The sequence below is a fragment of the Mastomys coucha genome, unplaced genomic scaffold (genome assembly GCF_008632895.1).
Source record: "Mastomys coucha isolate ucsf_1 unplaced genomic scaffold, UCSF_Mcou_1 pScaffold7, whole genome shotgun sequence".
Taxonomy (NCBI): Eukaryota; Metazoa; Chordata; class Mammalia; order Rodentia; family Muridae; genus Mastomys; species Mastomys coucha.
In genome coordinates, this window is record NW_022196913.1 from 9,638,105 (window position 1) to 9,645,574 (window position 7,470).

The 7,470-nt window shown below is 38.6% G+C and overlaps 1 pseudogene; it reads right to left on the reverse strand.

Annotated features, from left to right (window-relative positions):
• Positions 1–2,671: 2,671 nt before the first annotated feature.
• LOC116082048 lies at positions 2,672–3,415 on the reverse strand (annotated as a pseudogene).
• Positions 3,416–7,470: the final 4,055 nt, after the last annotated feature.

The window sequence follows — 7,470 nt, forward strand, 5'->3', positions numbered from 1 at the left end:
TGCTGTCTTTTTTCCATTGGATGATTTTATCTCCTTTGCTAAAGATCAAGTGATCATAGGTGTGTGGGTTCATTTCTGGGTCTTCAATTCTATTCCATTGATCAACATGTCTGTCAGTGCACTAATAAGGTAAACGTTTTGTAAGGCAAGATTCACACCATGCTATCTTATTTGGCCATTGCAGGAGGAGATTTTTACAAAGATATGATATGCACTTAGCTGAAGTGAGAGGTTTGAACAAGCAAGTAGTTTAACAAAAAATTATCTGGGGCATCTTGATATAAGGTTCTTCGAAGAGAGCTGGGTAATTTTCCAGGGAATTTTCCATCAAGGAGATCAAATTCTAGTTGAACCTGAAATACTCTCAGTAGCAATATGAGATGAAGTATCCCTACACTGTCTGTCCTTGTTAAAAAAAAAGTACTCAGTGTAAACAAAAAACAGTATATTTTGTCACAAAGAGCATGATCTTATATGTAGAAATTCCACTAACATATCTGCATATTAAAACTAATCTCTAAAAGTTAAAAAATATCAAGAAACAAAAGTCACCATCAAGTATTCATTCCTTAGAGTCACCAAAATGAGAAATAAGCCAGTGACATCACAATATAGGTTGTATATATTGGTGTCACTTGTCAGCATCAACTGGAAACAGGCTGTCAGGGTAGCCAGGCATGGAAAGTCACTCCATGCAGCTGGAGAAGCAGGAAAGGGGCCAATAATGACCTAAATTGTTTTGATCAAAACCATCAACTTTACTTCCTTTTGTAATGTTTTCTTGGTTGATTTCTCATTCATTCTTGAACTCTGTGATATTCCCTGAACCTCCAGGTAGGATGTATATGATTCTTTGAATCAGAAATGTTCCCTATCAACTCATATATTTGAACACTTGCTCTTCAGCTGATCATGCAGTTTGGAGAGGTTAACAGGACCTTTAGCATCTAAAGCTTTGCTGGAGAAGAATGCTACTAGGGGAAAGCTCTGAGTGAGATCTCTCTCTCTCTCTCTCTCTCTCTCTCTCTCTATCTATCTATCTATCTCTCTATCTCTCTATCTCTCTCTGCTTCCTGTATGTGGATAAAAATATCATCGTCCAGCTTCCTGCTCTTACATTATCTATCATTATGGACTCTATCCCTCTAAAACTAAATGAACATTTGCTCCTTTAATTTGTTTGTCAAGGTATTTTACCACAATAACATAAAATCAAGCAATGTCAGGTGAAACAGATTGTCCCATTTGGGTATGAGCATTTCATAGCCAGTCATTCATTTTGAGTAGTGGCAAGTCTCTGTGTTAACCACTGACCACTCTAACAGCAACAACAACAACAACAACAACAACAATGTAGGGGGAGTGATCCAGCAATTTATAGGTATAGAGATAATTATTTAGAAGCCACATTGATGCTGTGCCCATTTATCAGAATAACAGTAATAGGTTCTATCAAAGAGCATATAGCTTTCCTGGCCATGGATTATTAGTGAGTTGTATAGTATGTATGACTTCCCTCCCATGAACCTGGAATTAAGTTATTTAAGAAAAGTATTGTGTAAATCCATAACATCCATGCTGTTATTCTACCAATGGACATATCTTGCTTGGTAGAAGTTCACAGCATATTGTAGAGTTGTTCATAAGTAGATAAGACTTTTCTGCCCCAGTAGCCTGAATAGAATCTATTGGTACTCACTGTGAAAGTGAGCACTCTGGATGGAAGCTTCAAAATCAATACCAGCTAAATTTCTTCATTTTTTTTTGTTTTTTTATTGCACATCACTCCTTTGTTGTACTTATCTGAAAAGGGATGTAGTTGTTATGCCCAAATGAATTTTGAACCCACACAGTATGGTCAAGCAGCTGGAACATGATTCAGACAGTGAAAGATAAAACCTTGGACATGATCAAGGGGCACTTCACCTCTACAAAACAAGAGAAGGCAACTAAGCACAGCAAGAGGGTCAAGGAGTTTATGCCATTTTATATGAGGAATGGCTTATTTTCTGGTGACCACATGGGACTGTTTCAACTGCCACTAGCAACCTTAGAGTTGCTTTTGTGTGCTGATATACATACATATACTTTTTTATGAAGGGGGTGTGTAAAAGTAAATGTAACACATAGACTTGACAAGATTGATCCCAACCTTCTAGGGCTAGCAGCTCCTTTAAGGTCAGAGAGAATGTAGGGTTAATATCACTATGAGGTTACTTTCACTCTCCACTGGAATGACTATGCCCCCGTTACCTAATTATGGGAAGAGCACAGGACAGGTTCCAGGGACAAAACTGGACAGCAGCTTCTCCTCATTGGTCATACCACAGCACAGTATCTCTCTGATTTCTTCCTAAGCAGACCCTTAGTAAATGAAGAACTAAGAAAAACTATTATTACTATTTCTCAACTTTCCTGGTATAGGGAGCCATCCCTAGATGTGGACCAAGAACCTGAACCCCCAGAGGTATTATTCTGACTAGATTCTATGAAGGGAATGGGTGCAGGGGATAAAATTCTAAAATGAAAACTGGAACTGAAGGTTCTCATCTGCAGCTATGACTTAAACTGAAGATTCTAAAGCTGAAGTCAGTGTGGCAGGTGCTGCGGAGGGTGCAGGAGGCAGGAACAGGCAGGGACAGTATTGAGTTATGAGTCTGCTTCCTCACCTTCACTTCTTCCCCTTGTTCTGAGCAGCCACAGCTTCCGTGGCTTTAGGCACGGTTACCTCATCTCTTAGGAAACGCAAGCAAGGGCTTGTTGGGCTTCAAGTTCTTGTTCAGTTCACTCACAATGGGAATGCCCGTTGCCAGATTCAGCTCCTTGATGGCCTCTTTTGAGAGACCCTTCAGATGCTGAATACCCTGAAGGCTGTTGCTATGGGCAGCAATTAAGACCTCTTTCCCCTCCTTGATCTGGGGGACAATTTCTTTATTCCAGAAGGGCAGTGCTCTGGCAGTAGTATCCTTCAGGTTCTCACAGGAGGGTAGCTAGTTTTCAGTAAGTTCTGGACATCGATCCTTGCTGATGTTGCTGTGATCAGGTTCCATTGGAGGTGGTGGAACATCATAAGATTGTCTCCATATTTTTACCTGTGCCTCACCATGCTTAGCAGCAGTTTCTGCTTTATTGAGACCCACATAGTGTCTCTCATTGAGGCTCCAAGTCCTGATGACTAGCAACCACATTGGGTCAATGGCATCTAGAACTGTCCAGAGAGTCTTGGTTGCTCTCTCCAGGACAGAGGTGAAGCAGATGTCAAATTCATAGCCAGGTTCTTGCAATGCCTGCCCACCACACTCCACCTCCTGGTGGCCCTCCAAGGTCAGGCCCATGTTGAACCAACTGCTGAAGCCTTCTCCAGGTTCCAGGTGCTCTCGACATACCAGATCAGCACCAACTTGTAGGCAGCCATGACAACCGGCAGAGGATGTGGCAGCAAGTCTCTTCATGTATTTTGACCAAAGTATCATGTCTTCAATGTTAAGGTCTTACTATCAAGTTCTGGTTGGCAACTAAAATTAATGGCAATGAACTCTATTAGTTTGGAGCTTTTGGTCAACAAGTTTACAGGAGGCATGTAGATATGTAGGCATGGTAGACATGGTACTAGACTTTTTGTTTGACAGTCAATGGCTTCTCGGAGGAGGATTATCTTCTCCCCACACTCTTGTGCATGGTAACTCCAGCAAGCTGTTTTAATTTTTTTTTCTTGTGAACTGACAGGTAACTCATTGTTTTTATCCTCTGATACAGCTTTCAGGTTCTCTCTGTGTTCACCTCAGTCTTTTATTGGTTACATACTTCCCTGTTTTACAATCATACATAATCAAAAGTTTTTCAATATTTTCCTCAAATCCATTATTTTTCCTACAAAATGGGAAAAGATCTTCAGTAAAAGAAAAAAGAACAATTCAACATCCTTAGTCATCGGGAAATGCAAATCAAAATGACTTTGAGATTCCATCTTATATCCATCAGAATGGCCAGGATCAAAAACTCAAGTGTGTATACATGTTAGCAAGGATATGGAGCAAGAGTAACACTCATCCATTGTTAGTGGGAGTGCAAACTTATACAACTACTTTGGAAATCAATTTTGTAGTTTCTCAGAAAAGTAGGATAGTTCTACCTCAAGACCCATCTATAGCACTCCTGGACATATACCCAAAAGATACTCTATCATACCACAAAGACGCTTGCTTAACTATGTTCATAGCAGGTTTATTCATAAGATCCAGAAACTGCAAACAACCTAGATGTCCCTCCACAGCAGAATGGATAAAGAAAATATGATATATTTACAGAATGAAGTATTACTCAGCCACTAAAGACATCGTGAAATTTGCTGTTAAGTTCTTAATTGCAATTACAATCTTTTTTATTATTCTTTAATCTTTTCCTTACAGTCTAGAGTTTATCCCCCTCCTGTTCAATCCCCCAACTCTTCCACATCCCACTCCTCCCCCTCCATCTCTAAGAGGATTTCTCCCACCCCCATCAGACTTTCCCACTCCCTGGGGTTCTAAGTCTTTCAAGGGTTAGGTGCATCTTCTCTGATTGAGGCCAGAACAGACAGTCCTCTGCTGTGTATGTGTGGGGGCCTCATATCAGCTGGTTTAGGCTGCTTGGTTGATGACTCAATGTCTGAGAGATTCTGGGGGACCAGGTTAGTTGAGACTGCTGGTATTCCTATGCTTACAAACAGGAGCCTATCATGACTGCTCTCTGAAAAGACCAACAAGCAGCAGCTGAAAGAGTCAGATACAGATATTTACACCCAGCCAATGGATAGAAGCTGGTGACACCTGTGGGTGAAATAGGGAAAAGCTGGGAGAAGCTGAGGAAGAGGGCGACCATATAGAAAGACTAGCAATTATAATCTTAATGACAATGACAAGTTACCAATCCAGCATTGGGTGAAGAAATAGCACCCCCTCTGGAAGGAGATATGCATGGAGGTATGAAAGTCAGTTGAGATTTGGAGATGGCTTTTACTGTGGCTATGACTATTTTATAGTCAATTTATCATATATACATATATATATATATGTATATATGTGTGTGTATTCGTGTACAACTATATATATGCTAGAATATCTTCTGGCAAATTCCATTTAAATTTTGTCTTTCTATGTTTTATTTTTGTGATTAATTCTGCTTCTCTCCTGAGAATAAAACAATTGACTTTAATTCTATAATCAACTCCAGAAATGTTGCATTTTATGTATTTACTGTCAGTTATACATTTCCTGATGAATATTAAATGGGGTGTGGCTGTGACTTCTGACCAAGATCCCTAAGAGTGGACAGTGATGAGGGCAGTGACATCCCAGACACGGCTGATTGGACATATCACTTTTCATCAATGCATATCTCTTAAACTTCCTAAAATGTAGCTACTTTCACCAACCTGGAAGAGAAGGTATTTTACTCTCACTGTGCTTTAAAATAAACAGAAGAGCATTTTCTACATCTTTTCTAAGGTCTGTTGGTTACTTCTCTGCTTTTGTTTTTCCCTCTTTTGAATCATTATTCACCTAAACATATTTTGGTGGAGTTTATGGTCAGGGTTTGGGACATGATAATTCCCATTTTACAGATTTTTCAGGGATGAAGTGGGTGGAGTTCATAGTCTCCAGGAAAATGACATTTAGCAGGTGTTTATGTGGCACTGTATCAGCAAACAATAGGTTTTTTGTCACATGTATATGCAGGGTATAATTCTAAGTTATCTTAAAATGGTGCCACTGTTTGATGGTGTTATTTTATGTGCCTTATAAATTATTTGCCATGTAACACTTATATAATGACATAGAAGAGAGCACACCTAATTGGTAGATAAGAGTTGAGAAAATTGGAGCCACCTTTCTTTTTCTTCCTTCCTTCCTTCCTTCCTTCCTTCCTTCCTTCCTTCCTTCCTTCCTTCCTTCCTTCTTTCCTTCCTTCCTTCCTTTTGTTTGTTTGTTTGTTTGTTTGTTTGTTTCTTTCTTTCTTTCTTTCTTTTCTTCTTTTCCACTTTTCTTTTTTGTTGACTAAGAGATAGGTATATAGCTTTAAGTAAAGATATTGGCTGATGAGTTAATCTTTCTCCAATGCATAATTTTGGAATATTTATTGAGAATCAATTGATTGAAAATCCCATAAAGTCATGTCTGTTTCCACTGCTGGTTCACTCAGCTAATATGGCGCTTTAAAAAAAATGCTTGGTCAATATTAGCTATTCTGAGTCCTCAGTACTTCCATAATAATAGGATTGATTTTTCTAGTTGACTATTGAGGGTATAGTGAACGAATTTGTTTGGGTTTCTATTGCTGTGGAAAGACACCATGGTCAAGGCAACTCTTATAAAGGAAAAACACTTAATTTGAGCTGGCTTACAGTTCAAAGTTTAGTTCATTATTATCAAGGTGGGAAGCAGGGTGGCACACAGGCAGAGGTAGCTGAGAGTTTTACATCTGAATCTGCAGAAAGTAGGAAATGAACTATGAGTCACTAGGTCTAGTGTAAGCTTTTGAGTCCACAAAGCATATGCCATAGTGATGCACTTCCTCCAAAAAAATCACACGTATTCCAACATGACCACACTTCTGAATACTGCCACTACTCATAGGCCTGCAAGGACCATTTTTATTCAACCCAGCACAGGAAGTCACTGTTTTCTATGTTAATTTTCATCCTATATTATCATTGATAATGTATGCTTTCTAGTAGATGTTTTTTGATAAAAATGTTAGGATTTTCTACATATTGAATTTTGTCAACAAATAGTGGTAGTTGGACTTTTTATTTCCTTCCTATTTATAATTTCATTTCTCTCTCTTTCCTTACAGAATCTTGCTAAAGTTTCTAGTACTGTTTTAAATACTTGTGAAAAGAGACACACACATTATTCTTTAGAGAAGTGAGTCCAGTCTGTTTTGCCATTTCACTTGATGCTGGCCTTTGAGACCAGTGAAATATGTATCCCATAGAATGAGTTTGAAAGACTTCCTTTTGCATTGATATTTATAAGGGAAATCAACCATGTAGAAACAAACAAAAAATATACAGAGTCAACAAAACCAGGAGCTGGTTCTTTGAGAAAATCAGCAAGATAGATTTGAAGTTAGTTTGAATTTCTCTTTTTTTGTCAGATTTTTGTGTGGTTTAGGTATAAGCATAATTCTGACTTCATAAAAAGAGTTGAGTAGTGTTCCCTCTGTTTCTATTTTGTGGAATAGTTTGAATAGTATTGGTATTAGCTCTTTTTTGAAGGTCTAATTCTGAACTAAACCCATCTGGTCCTGGGCTTCTTTTTGGTTAGGAGAATTTCAATGACTGCTTCTATTTCTTTAGGGGTTATGGGACTGTTTAGATGGTTTATTTGCTCCTGATTTAACTTTGGTACCTGCTATCTGTCTAGAAAATTGTCCATTTCATCCAGATTTTCCAGTTTTTTTGAGTATAGGCTTTTGTAGCAGGATCTG